Raw genomic sequence first — 11,851 nt, 5'->3', positions numbered from 1 at the left:
ACCCCAACCGGACTGGACGACCAGTATTCAACGGTTGCACAGTACTTCGTTTTGTGACTACACTTGGTACGGTGTAGTAAGATTTCATATTAAAGGGAATATGCGACGTGAAAATGTTAAGTATGGTTACCAAGTGCTCAACCACTTAGAATACTTTTATTGAACTGTTTATATACGAAATCTTGTGGTCTATATATATATTGCTGCCGGCATTAAACCTATATCTCACCAACTTTATGTTGACCTTTTAAAACATGTCTATTCTCAGGTGATTTCTAAAGCTTCCGCTGCATCATGTTGGATCTAACCAGGATCTTGCGTACGCATGTTTGTGTCAAAAATAAAACTGCATATCCGAGATGTTGTATTGTAAAATATGCTAGAAACCGTGTTGTTGTCATCATTTGTAAAGTTTGTAAGTCGAAGATTATCGCTAAACGTTAATCTTCTTTTTATTGTCTTAAGCTTGTAACAAAAATAATGGTTATGGTTTGTAATGTATAATATATGCAGTTTTCTTTCAAAATGTCTCATATAGAGGTCAATACCTCGCAATGAAATCATACGTTATCTAACGCGTTCTTATGGTTAAGGACGGGTTATGACAGTGGTCCATGGATGATTCGGACGATCCCTATTATTTTGAATAAATGGACATCTCAAATATCGCTAACTAAATAAGACTTAACCAAAGTACCAGTGTGGATTAAGCTTCATGATGTTCCATTGGCTGGGTTCACGGAAGATGGTCTGAGTGCGATTGCTACAAAGATTGGTAAGCCTTTAATGCTGGACTCTTACACAAGTACCATGTGTCTTGAGTCATGGGGTCGCCCGAATTATGCTAGGGCAATGGTTGAATTGAATGCGACTAATGAGGTGAAGGAGAGGCTCAACGTTGCCACGCCAAGCATAGATAGGAAAGGTAAAACCGTTGATGTTGTGACCATCGAGTATGAATGGAAGCCACCTAGGTGTTCGTGTTGCCAAGTTTTTGGGCATAACGATGCCCAATGTCCTAAGAATATTCCGGTAACTACTCAAGATGTGGATGCTGATGGATTCAAAAAGGTTACTAAAAAACATGTTCATGGTCTGGTAATTGGGAATCATAGGGATGATAATGTGAAATCCAAGAGTGGATATGTGGTCGGTAAAGTGAAGCAACAATTGGTTTATCGCCCTGAGAATAAAAATGTAGGTGCTCATGATAATGAAGCAGGCATAAGTAGAACGAACAAAATTGATAAAGATAAGGCTGATCCAATTAGTGTGGTCAATGCTTTTGAGGCACTGAACAATCTTGCTAATGATGATAATTTAGTGGGAGCCAACAGTAATAGTGCTCAAGACAATGAGAATGGTGTGGTTGATAATGAGGTGAATAGGAACGAAACTGAAGAGTTTATGGCAAATAGATCTTCTGAGGGGGCAAGCACTCCCGGTCTAGACATTTTAAATGTTTAGTATAGCTGCTTGGAATATAAGGGGTTTGAACCGAACCCCTAAACAAAATGAGGTTGTGGATGCTATCTCAGGTAATAAAGTTAGTGTGTGTGCGGTGCTTGAATCTCATGTTACTGTTGATAAGCTTGGGAGTATTTGTAATAGAGTTTTTCCTCGTTGGGATTGGACTTCAAATGCTAATGTGTGTGTAAAAGGCACTCGTATTCTACTTGGTTGGGATCCGGATGTTGTGAACGTTATGGTTTTAGCGATGACGGATCAAGTTATACATTGTTTGATTGACACGATTGATGGGAATAATAAATTCTTTGTATCATTTGTTTATGCTAATAATAATTATATTATGCGTAGGTCATTTTGGTGAGATCTATGTATACATAAGAGTTTCGTTGGCAAATGTCCATGGGTTATGATTGGCGATTTTAATGCATCGTTGTATCTAGATGATTCGTCGGCAGGTACCTCGAAGATAACTTTAGCTATGCGTGATTTTCTAAATTGTGTGGAGATTTTACGTATGTCTGATGTAAACCAAACGGGTTTGAGATTTACGTGGAACCAAAGGCCTAATGCTTCAACGGGTATCTTGAAGAAAATTGATAGAGTTATGGCGAATGACGAGTTTGTAAGTAAATATTCGGAATCATATGCAATTTTTCAACCGTATCGTATTTCGGGCCATAGCCCTGCTATTTTGAAAATCCCTTTGGATACTCAGATTCGTCCTCGTGCTTTTAATTTTTGTAACTATGTTACTCATAAGGATGAATTTATAACAGTAGTGAGTGATGGATGGAAGCATGAAGTGGAAGGTCACCGGATGTTCAAAGTTGTGAAAAAGATGAGGTTTCTTAAGAAGCCGTTAAGGAAACTGATCTGGTGTAATGGTGACTTGCCAAACGGGTTATCAAATTAAGAGAGGACCTTAATAATGCTCAACGAGCTCTTGATGGTAATCCAAATGATGTCAGCTTGTGTATGGTTGAGAGCCAACGTTTACAAGAGTATAATAATGCTATATTAGACGAAGAAAGACTTCTCAAGCAGAAAGCTAAGATCGAATGGCTTCGTGTTGGTGATTGCAATTCGCGATAGTTTCATAATGTTGTTAATAACAGGAAACATAGAAATTGAATTCAATCGGTGATGGATGGGGACGGTAACATGCTGGAAGAGGCTGCTGTACCGCAGGTCTTTGTAAATCATTATGAGTCTTTTCTTGGTTCCACACACCCGGTTACTCCAATGTTGAATCTTGACGCACTATTTGATAAACAAATTCAACCGGATAAGGCCTTGTTAATGATTAGTCCAGTCACTATGGAAGAAGTTAAACAAGCGATGTTCAGTATAGGCGAGAATAAATCGCCGGGTCCAGATGGTTACTCTTCTGTGTTTTTCAAAGCATCATGGAATATGATTGGTGAGGAGGTCTCGTTGGCGATTATGGATTTTTTAGGAATGGTCAGCTTCTATCTTCTATCAGAGATCAATAATACTGTTATTGCCCTACTTCCAAAAGTTCAAACTCCTTGTAGGGTGAATGATTATCGTCCTATCTCTTATTGCAATGTCATTTATAAATGTACTAGTAAAATCATTACTAATAGAATTAAAGATAGTCTTGATGATGTGGTTAGCTTGAATCAGTCAGCGTTTGTTCATGGAAGAAGGATTTCGGATAACATCGTGTTAACTCAAGAGCTCATGAAAAATTACCATCTTGATAGAGGTGTTCTGAGGTGTGCTTTTAAGGTGGATATTCAAAAAGCATATGATACTGTGGATTGGGGATTTCTTCAATATATTCTTTCTCGGTTTGGTTTTCATCCAACAATGGTGCAATGGATTATGAAGTGTGTTTCCTCTACGTCTTTTTCGATAAACATAAATGGGTCATTGCATGGCTATTTTAAGGGGAAGCATGGATTAAGACAAGGGGACCCGATGTCACCTTATTTATTCACGTTGGTTATAGAGGTTTTAACGTTATTATTGGCGCAAAAGGCAAGAGATTCGGATCAATTTCGCTTCCACCCGAAATGCGATAAGCATGAGATTATCAATCTATGTTTTGCGGACGATTTGTTCATGTTTTCATATGCGGATATTGAGTCGGTGAAGGTCATTCATCATGCTTTGGAGGACTTTAAGAAATATTCGGGTCTTGTTCCAAGTTTACCGAAAAGTACGGCATATTTCTCTAATGTAACCCAAGGCATGAAGAACCACATTTTATCATTACTTCCCTTTGAAGAAGGAGCTCTGCCAATTAGGTACCTGGGGGTTCCATTGGTGTCTTCAAGGTTGCTTTATAGAGATTGTAAAGTGCTTGTTGAACGTGTTCAAAAGAAAATATCGGACTGGAAAAATAAGTTTTTATCTTTTGCCGGGAGAGTCCAGCTTATCATTTCCGTCTTGACCTCTATGCAAGTGTACTGGCAGTCGGTATTCATCCTTCCTTGTGCTATTATAAAAGAGATCAAAGCTCTTATGCGAGGTTTTCTTTGGTTTCAAGGAGAGTTAAAACGTGGAAAAGCTAAAGTAAAATGGGTGGATGTATGCAAATCTAAGAGTGAAGGAGGACTTGGAATTAAACGTTTAAGTGATTGGAATGTTGCTCTTATGGCAACTCATATTTGGCGGGTTATTTCGAACAAAAATGCCTTATGGATCAAGTGGGTTCATGCCTATCGCATTAAAGACAGGAATTTTTAGGTCATTCCGATTCCAAATGATGCTTCGTGGAGTTGGCGAAATTTGTTATTAATTCGTGATAAGGTGCGAAAAAAGTTCATGTTTAAAATAGGTAATGGTAACTCAGTTTTTGTTTGGCATGATAAATGGGTTAAAGATGGCCCAATATCAGACTTCATTTCTAGCCGAAGAATACATGCTGTTGGCTTCCAAATAAATTATAAAGTAAGTGATTTATGGAATAATGGGTGGAAGTGGCCTACTGAGTGGATTACTCAATTTCAAGTTATTCAAAACTCTACCCATTTTATCCTTTCTGATTCTAATGACAAGTTATGTTGGTTGGATGAAAATGGGGGGTTAAGTGACTTTACTGTTAACAAAGTGTGGGAATCTATCCGCTCAAGGTCAAAAAGTGTGTCTTGGTACGATATTGTTTGGCATGCTCAATGTATCCCGAGACATTCTTTCTTATTGTGGCTTCTTATGGGAGAAAAATTAAAGACTCAAGATAAGTTGGCTAGATGGGAGATAAATAATAATGTGAACTTTGTATGCCCTTTGTGTTCGACTCAAATGGATAGCCATGATCACCTCTTTTTTGAGTGCACATTCGCGGCCCAGGTTTGGATGTATGCTAGAAACCGTATGTCGTTTAAGTTGTTAAGTGGGAATTGGAAGGATGCTACAGTTTCTTTGGAGCAGTATACTAATAAAAAGACGGCACCGGTTATTGTTGCTAAGCTTCTACTTGGAGCTTCGGTTTACTTCATATGGCAGGAGCGTAATAATAGGCTTTTTAAAAAGACAGCCAGAACGTGCGATCAACTTATGGAGGTCATTTTTTCTACGGTCAGATTGAAGCTGATGTCGATTCGATGGAAGAATTCTATTCAAGCTCAGACTATGAAGGCATCATGGAAGATTTTTTAATTTAATGTAGTCTGGTTTGGAGTGGATTGGTTTTTGGTTGTTTAGTGTGTATTGTTGGCACTTGTTGGCTTGTTGGCGTGAGGGCTGTCTCATTGCCGTTTATTTTTCTTTGTTACTCTATTGTATATATCTTTTGATTATCAATATATTTACCGGGTACTACCCTTTACCCAAAAAAAAAAAAAAGTTTTACGATTACTCCTTTGAAAGTCCTGACTACTCACCGAGTAGCGATTTTTGCAACCTTAATTATATCCAACAATAAAATATCCAGTTTTGCAGTCTCAGAAAAACTATTGATTAAAAGATTCATATTCCATACCAAGTACAATCCATATAGATGCTATTCACTCGAACAACATAAAGGTTAGCATGGCGAATCCCATAACTGCAGATATTTTGCTTTGTGTGTTGTGTGTATTTTTTATTATTATTATTATTTTTTTTTTTTTTGCATATGTGCCATCAACTTGTTTACAAATATACCAAAACTGACGGTTAGAGAGGCTGCTTATGTGGCTTCCAAAAAGAGAAACAAGTCTAGAAAACTAATATAAGATTTCCATTTAACAGCTGCACATTGCATATGCTTACCATGAGCTTCATTTGTTGGGTTTTAAAATAAACTAAAATAGTTCTCACCCACATTTTTTTCTTCTTTAAATGTTGATACAAACCACTGCTAAAATATTTGGGTCCACCATTTGTGGCTCACCTTTGCTAGATTTTTAAGAATATATGTTAGAAATGTGCCAAGCTTGTAAGAACTGCCAATGGCATCTATTGAATAACATGGTGCCACTTGATGCTATCACTGTTGGAGTGTGGAGACATTTAAACAAAACTGGAAAAAGTGTCACTAAAAACTGTTTCAACACTTGCACGGATTTTGCAGATTTCGGTAAGCGTGAAACAGAGAAAAACAGATCAAAAACAGAGCAAATTGATTGTGCGCGGTGATGGTGCGCGGCGCGCTCCCTGCACGCACTAGAGAAGTTTTGATCAGAAGGCTTGCTCGAAGTTTGGGAGTGTGCACGGCGCGCACGTTTAAGTGTGCACGGCGCGCACGATGTCTGGCAGCAAGTGGGCAACTTGCACACATGGGATCCGATCTTGATTGATTCTCCTTTCACTTTAGGTGCTTAGTGGGTTGCTTTACACCACTAATTGTGGCTGTGATCATGTCATTAGTGGGTGTAAAGCATGGCTAGTTGGTTTATCTTTCATGATTACTAGCACACTTGAAGATCAAGTTGTAGTTTGGTTGGTTTCTTGTTTGCTCTATATATAGAGCTCATTCATAGTCATTGTAACATACCACTCTCAAGTATTCAGTAATATAACAATCTCTAGTTGGTCCGTGGACTAAAGCAATCACAACGATTGCATATAACCACGTTATATCTTGTGTCGTTCTTACATTTTCGCATTTATTATCTTTCGTTCATTAAGTGGGTTGAGTGATCTTGATAGTATCACTACTCGGCTAGTAATCTTCTAGAATTACTAGCATTGTTTGGGTCCTAATATCCTAACAACTGGTATCTAGAGCACAAGGTTTCGTTAAGGGAACGATGGCGGAAGATGGGAAGTTTAGAATCGACCGATTCGATGGAAGAGACTTTGGCTTTTGGAAGATGCAAATTGAAGATTACTTGTATCAAAAGAAGCTACACCAACCCTTGTTAGAGACCAAGCCCGAAAGCATGGACGATGCCGATTGGATGCTTTTGGATCGTCAAGCTTTGGGTGCTATTCGTCTTTCACTTGCTAAGAACGTTGCATACAACGTTGTGAATGAGAAGACGACGTTTGCTTGCTTGAAAGCACTCTCTAACATGTATGAGAAACCTACAGCTGCAAATAAGGTATTTCTCATGCGTCAATTGTTTAATACTAAGATGAAGGAAGGAACGAGTGCAACGGATCATATCAATGAATTTAATAATATCGTTTCAAGACTTGAATCGGTAGAGATTAAGTTTGATGATGAACTAAAAGCACTTATCTTGCTTTCATCATTACCGGAAAGTTGGGCGGGTACGGTTACCGCGGTTAGTAGCTCTACGGGAACTACTAAGCTAGCGTTTGAAGCTATAAGAGATTTGATTCTTGGTGAAGATACTCGTAGAAGAAACTCGGGAGAATCGACATCCGGTTCTTTGTTAAGTACCGACAACCGTGGTAGAAAATTTGAACGCGGTGAGAAGAAGGGTAGGAAGAAGTCTAAGAAGAGGCATCCATCGAAAGATAGAAGTGAAGTTACTTGTTGGGGTTGCAATCAAAAAGGGCACTTTCAAAGGAATTGCAAAAATGGTTCCACGAAAGGTGTAAACTTGGCCGAAGGGGAAAGTGATGATGCACTTTTGTGTAGTGTTGAAAATTCCATGGAGTCTTGGATCTTGGATTCGGGAGCTTCGTTTCATGCTACTCATATCAAAAGCATGATGAAGAATTTTCGTTCATATCAAGGCAAGGTGATATTGGCGGACAACAAGCAACTCAACATAGAGGGCATTGGAGATGTTGTTTTGAAGACTACTCTTGGTTCTAATTGGACTTTGAAGAACGTAAGGTACATTCCTAAATTGAAAAGGAAACTTATTTCGGTTGGTCAATTAGATGATGAAGGTAACGCGGTTACTTTTGAAAACCGCCAATGGAAGGTGGTTAAGGGTAGTAGTATTGTGGCTCGTGGACATAAAAGGGGAACACTTTATATGGTTGAAGTGTTTGATGAAGACACGGTGGTTGCTACGGTTAATGTTGAGTCCGAATCAACTCTATGGCACCGAAGACTCGGGCATATGAGTGAGAAGGGTATGAAGATGCTTGTTTCGAGTGGGAGAATTCCGGATTTGAAGAAGGTAGAACTTGGGTTTTGCGAACCATGTGTTTATGGGAAGCAAAAGAAGGTGACTTTTGGGAAATCAGGGAATGCACCTAAGTTGGAGAAATTGGAGCTCGTTCATACGGATGTGTTTGGTCCAACTAATGTAGAATCACATGGAGGTTCTCATTATTATGTCACCTTCATTGACGACTCCACTCGAAAGGTATGGGTTTATTTTCTTAAAGCTAAATCCGATGTATTTAATACTTTTGTGAAGTGGAAAGCTATGGTAGAAAATGAGACTAACTTGAAGGTTAAGTGCTTAAAGTCGGATAATGGAGGAGAATATGGTAGTCTTGAGTTTAAAGACCATTGTGCAAAGCTCGGTATTAGAATGTTGAAAACGGTACCGGAGACACCGCAACACAATGGGGTCGCCGAACGTATGAATCGTACGTTAAATGAAAGGGCTAAGAGTATGAAACTACATGCCGGTTTGCCTAAAATGTTTTGGGCGGATGCGGTTAACACGGCGGCTTATTTGATAAATAGGGGACCCTCAACACCGTTGGGTTTCCGAATTCCCGAGGAAGAATGGCAAGGCAAGAAGGTGAGTTATGGTCACCTTAGGATCTTTGGGTGTAATGCATATGTGAAGACCAAAGATGCGGATAAAGACAAGCTTGAAGCTAAGTCAAAGAAGTATATTTTCATAGGCTACGGGTCGGATAAAATGGGCTATCGTTGTTGGGACAACGAAGCTAGAAAAGTAATTCGTTCGCGAGATGTTACTTTTGATGAAGATTCGGTCTATGGCAAACCGGAAACGGGGAGTCCTAAACCGAGTCAAGTTACTTTTGACGATGTTTCTATTGATGATCTTGCAGGTTCTAGTGGGAGTTTGGGAAACAATGAATTGCCGAATGACGGTGAGGTGTCAGGAAATGCTAATGATGGGGATGATTCGGAAAGCGGTGATGATTCCGAACATAGTGCGAGTTCTAGTGATGAGGAGGTTACAAATGAAACCGGTCCAACCATTTCGGTTAATCCTACACTAAGACGCTCGACTAGGGTGCCCAAACCTAATCCTAGGTATTCTCCATCAGCAAACTACTTGCTCTATACCGAGAATGGTGAACCCGAAAGTTACTTTGAGGCAAGAAAAACAAAAGAATCCATACAATGGGAACTTGCCATGAAAGAAGAGATGGGATCACTTGAGAAGAACAAGACTTGGTCACTAGTGAAGTTACCTCATGATAAAAGGGCATTGCAAAGCAAATGGGTATATAGAATCAAGAATGAGATGGATGGCAAGAAAAGGTACAAGGCTCGTTTGGTAGTCAAAGGCTTTCAACAAAAGGAAGGGGTTGACTACAAAGAGATATTTTCACCGGTAGTTAAAATGACTACTATCCGTTTGGTACTTTCTATGGTTGCATCCGAAGACTTACATCTAGAGCAACTAGATGTGAAGACTGCATTCTTGCATGGTGATCTTGTTGAAGAGATCTACATGAGGCAACCCGAGGGCTTTGAGGTAAAGGGTAAAGAGAAGTGGGTTTGTAAGCTAAAGAAAAGTTTGTATGGATTGAAGCAAGCACCTCGGCAATGGTACTTGAAGTTTGATGATTTTATGAAGAAGAATGGTTTCTTAAGATGTGAAGCGGATCACTGTTGCTACTTGAAGAAATCCAAGTCTTCTTATATAATCTTATTGTTGTATGTTGATGACATGTTACTTGCAGGTTCAAACATGTCCGAAATTAACAAGTTGAAGGGATTACTTTCCCGAGAATTCGAGATGAAAGATCTTGGCGGTGCTAAGCAAATACTTGGCATGAGTATTGTGCGTGATCGTGTGAAGGGTACTCTATACTTGTCTCAATCCAAATATATTGAGAAAGTAATAGAGAGGTTCAACATGGAAGATTCAAAGGCTCGTTCTATGCCTTTGGGAAGCACCTTAAAGTTATCGAAAAGTCAATCACCAAAGACGGAAAGAGACAAGAAGGATATGGAAAAGGTTCCATATGCATCAGCCGTGGGTAGTATTATGTATGCCATGGTTTGTACAAGACCCGATATTGCTCAAGCAGTGGGAGTTGTAAGTCGTTATATGTCTAATCCGGGAAAAGAGCATTGGGAAGCGGTCAAATGGTTGCTTCGTTATTTGAAAGGTACGTCTAATATGGGATTGTGTTTCTCCAAAAATAATCTCATACTTAGAGGTTATGCGGATGCTAATTTGGGTGAATGTGATGATTCGGGGAAAAGCACTACGGGTTATGTTTTCACAATGGGGAAGACGGCGATTAGTTGGTTATCTAGATTGCAAAAGAGTGTTGCTTTGTCAACCACCGAAGCCGAATACATGGCTATTACGGAAGCTTCTAAAGAGCTAGTGTGGTTGAAGAACTTCTTAAGCGAGTTGGGTAAAAGACAAGACTATTGCGTCTTGTATTGTGATAATCAAAGTGCGGTTCATCTTGGGAAGAATCCGGTGTTTCATAGTCGAACGAAACACATCAAGATAAGGTATCATTTTATTCGACAACATATAAATGATGGCACTTTATTCTTGGAGAAAATCCTTGGTACAAAGAATCCTGCCGATATGTTTACTAAGGTGGTTACGACCGAAAAATTGAGGTTTTGCATTACCTCAATTGGTCTTCTCATGAATTGATGAGAGAAGACCCCAGCTAGAGATGTGAATGATGTTACAAGTTTAACAAGTAGTATTGAAGACCTTTTATCGAAAGTCTACTCATCCGAAGAATGTGTTGAGCGTGCGCAAGGTTGGAGAATTCGGATCTCGGGGAGATCTCGTTTGGACCTTTTTAGGGAGATCTCGGCATCTCGGAATAATCTCGGGGAGATCTCGGACGTTGACTTACGTTGACTTTATTGTTTTTTTAATAAAAAAATACATAAAAACATAAATATATTTATATTTATACACGTTTTTACGAGATTTTACAAAAATATCCGAAAAATGAGCGAGAAAATCTTAGAAATTATGAATTTTACAAGAAAATCTTACAAATTAGCAAGAAAATTCGAGGAATCGTGGCTTTGACTAAGTTTGACCCTGTTGACCGAGAAATCTCGGGAGATGAACATCTCGTCTCGGTTGCCTTCTAAAAACGAGATCTCAGGGGAGATCTCGGGAGATTTACAACACTGAGCGTGCGTGTCCCAAATGATATTTGGCGGTAATCGAAGGTGGTTTAATGTTCTTGGTAAATTCATTGATATGAATGGAGCTTGTTCAAAGTCTCCAAGTGGGAGATTGTTGGAGTGTGGAGACATTTAAACAAAACTGGAAAAAGTGTCACTAAAAACTGTTTCAACACTTGTACGGATTTTGCAGATTTCGGTAAGCGTGAAACAGAGAAAAACAGATCAAAAACAGAGCAAATTGATTGTGCGCGGTGATGGTGCGCGGCGCGCTCCCTGCGCGCACTAGAGAAGTTTTGATCAGAAGGCTTGCTCGAAGTTTGGGAGTGTGCACGGCGCGCACGTTTAAGTGTGCACGGCGCGCACGATGTCTGGCAGCAAGTGGGCAACTTGCACACATGGGATCCGATCTTGATTGATTCTCCTTTCACTTTAGGTGCTTAGTGGGTTGCTTTACACCACTAATTGTGACTGTGATCATGTCATTAGTGGGTGTAAAGCATGGCTAGTTGGTTTATCTTTCATGATTACTAGCACATTTGAAGATCAAGTTGTAGTTTGGTTGGTTTCTTGTTTGCTCTATATATAGAGCTCATTCATAGTCATTGTAACATACCACTCTCAAGTATTCAGTAATATAACAATCTCTAGTTGATCCGTGGACTAAAGCAATCACAACGATTGCATATAACCACGTTATATCTTGTGTCGTTCTTACATTTTCGCATTTATTAT

This window comes from Rutidosis leptorrhynchoides, chromosome 11 (genome assembly GCF_046630445.1).
Source record: "Rutidosis leptorrhynchoides isolate AG116_Rl617_1_P2 chromosome 11, CSIRO_AGI_Rlap_v1, whole genome shotgun sequence".
Classification (NCBI taxonomy): domain Eukaryota; kingdom Viridiplantae; phylum Streptophyta; class Magnoliopsida; order Asterales; family Asteraceae; genus Rutidosis; species Rutidosis leptorrhynchoides.
Note: the sequence above shows the minus strand (reverse complement) of the source record.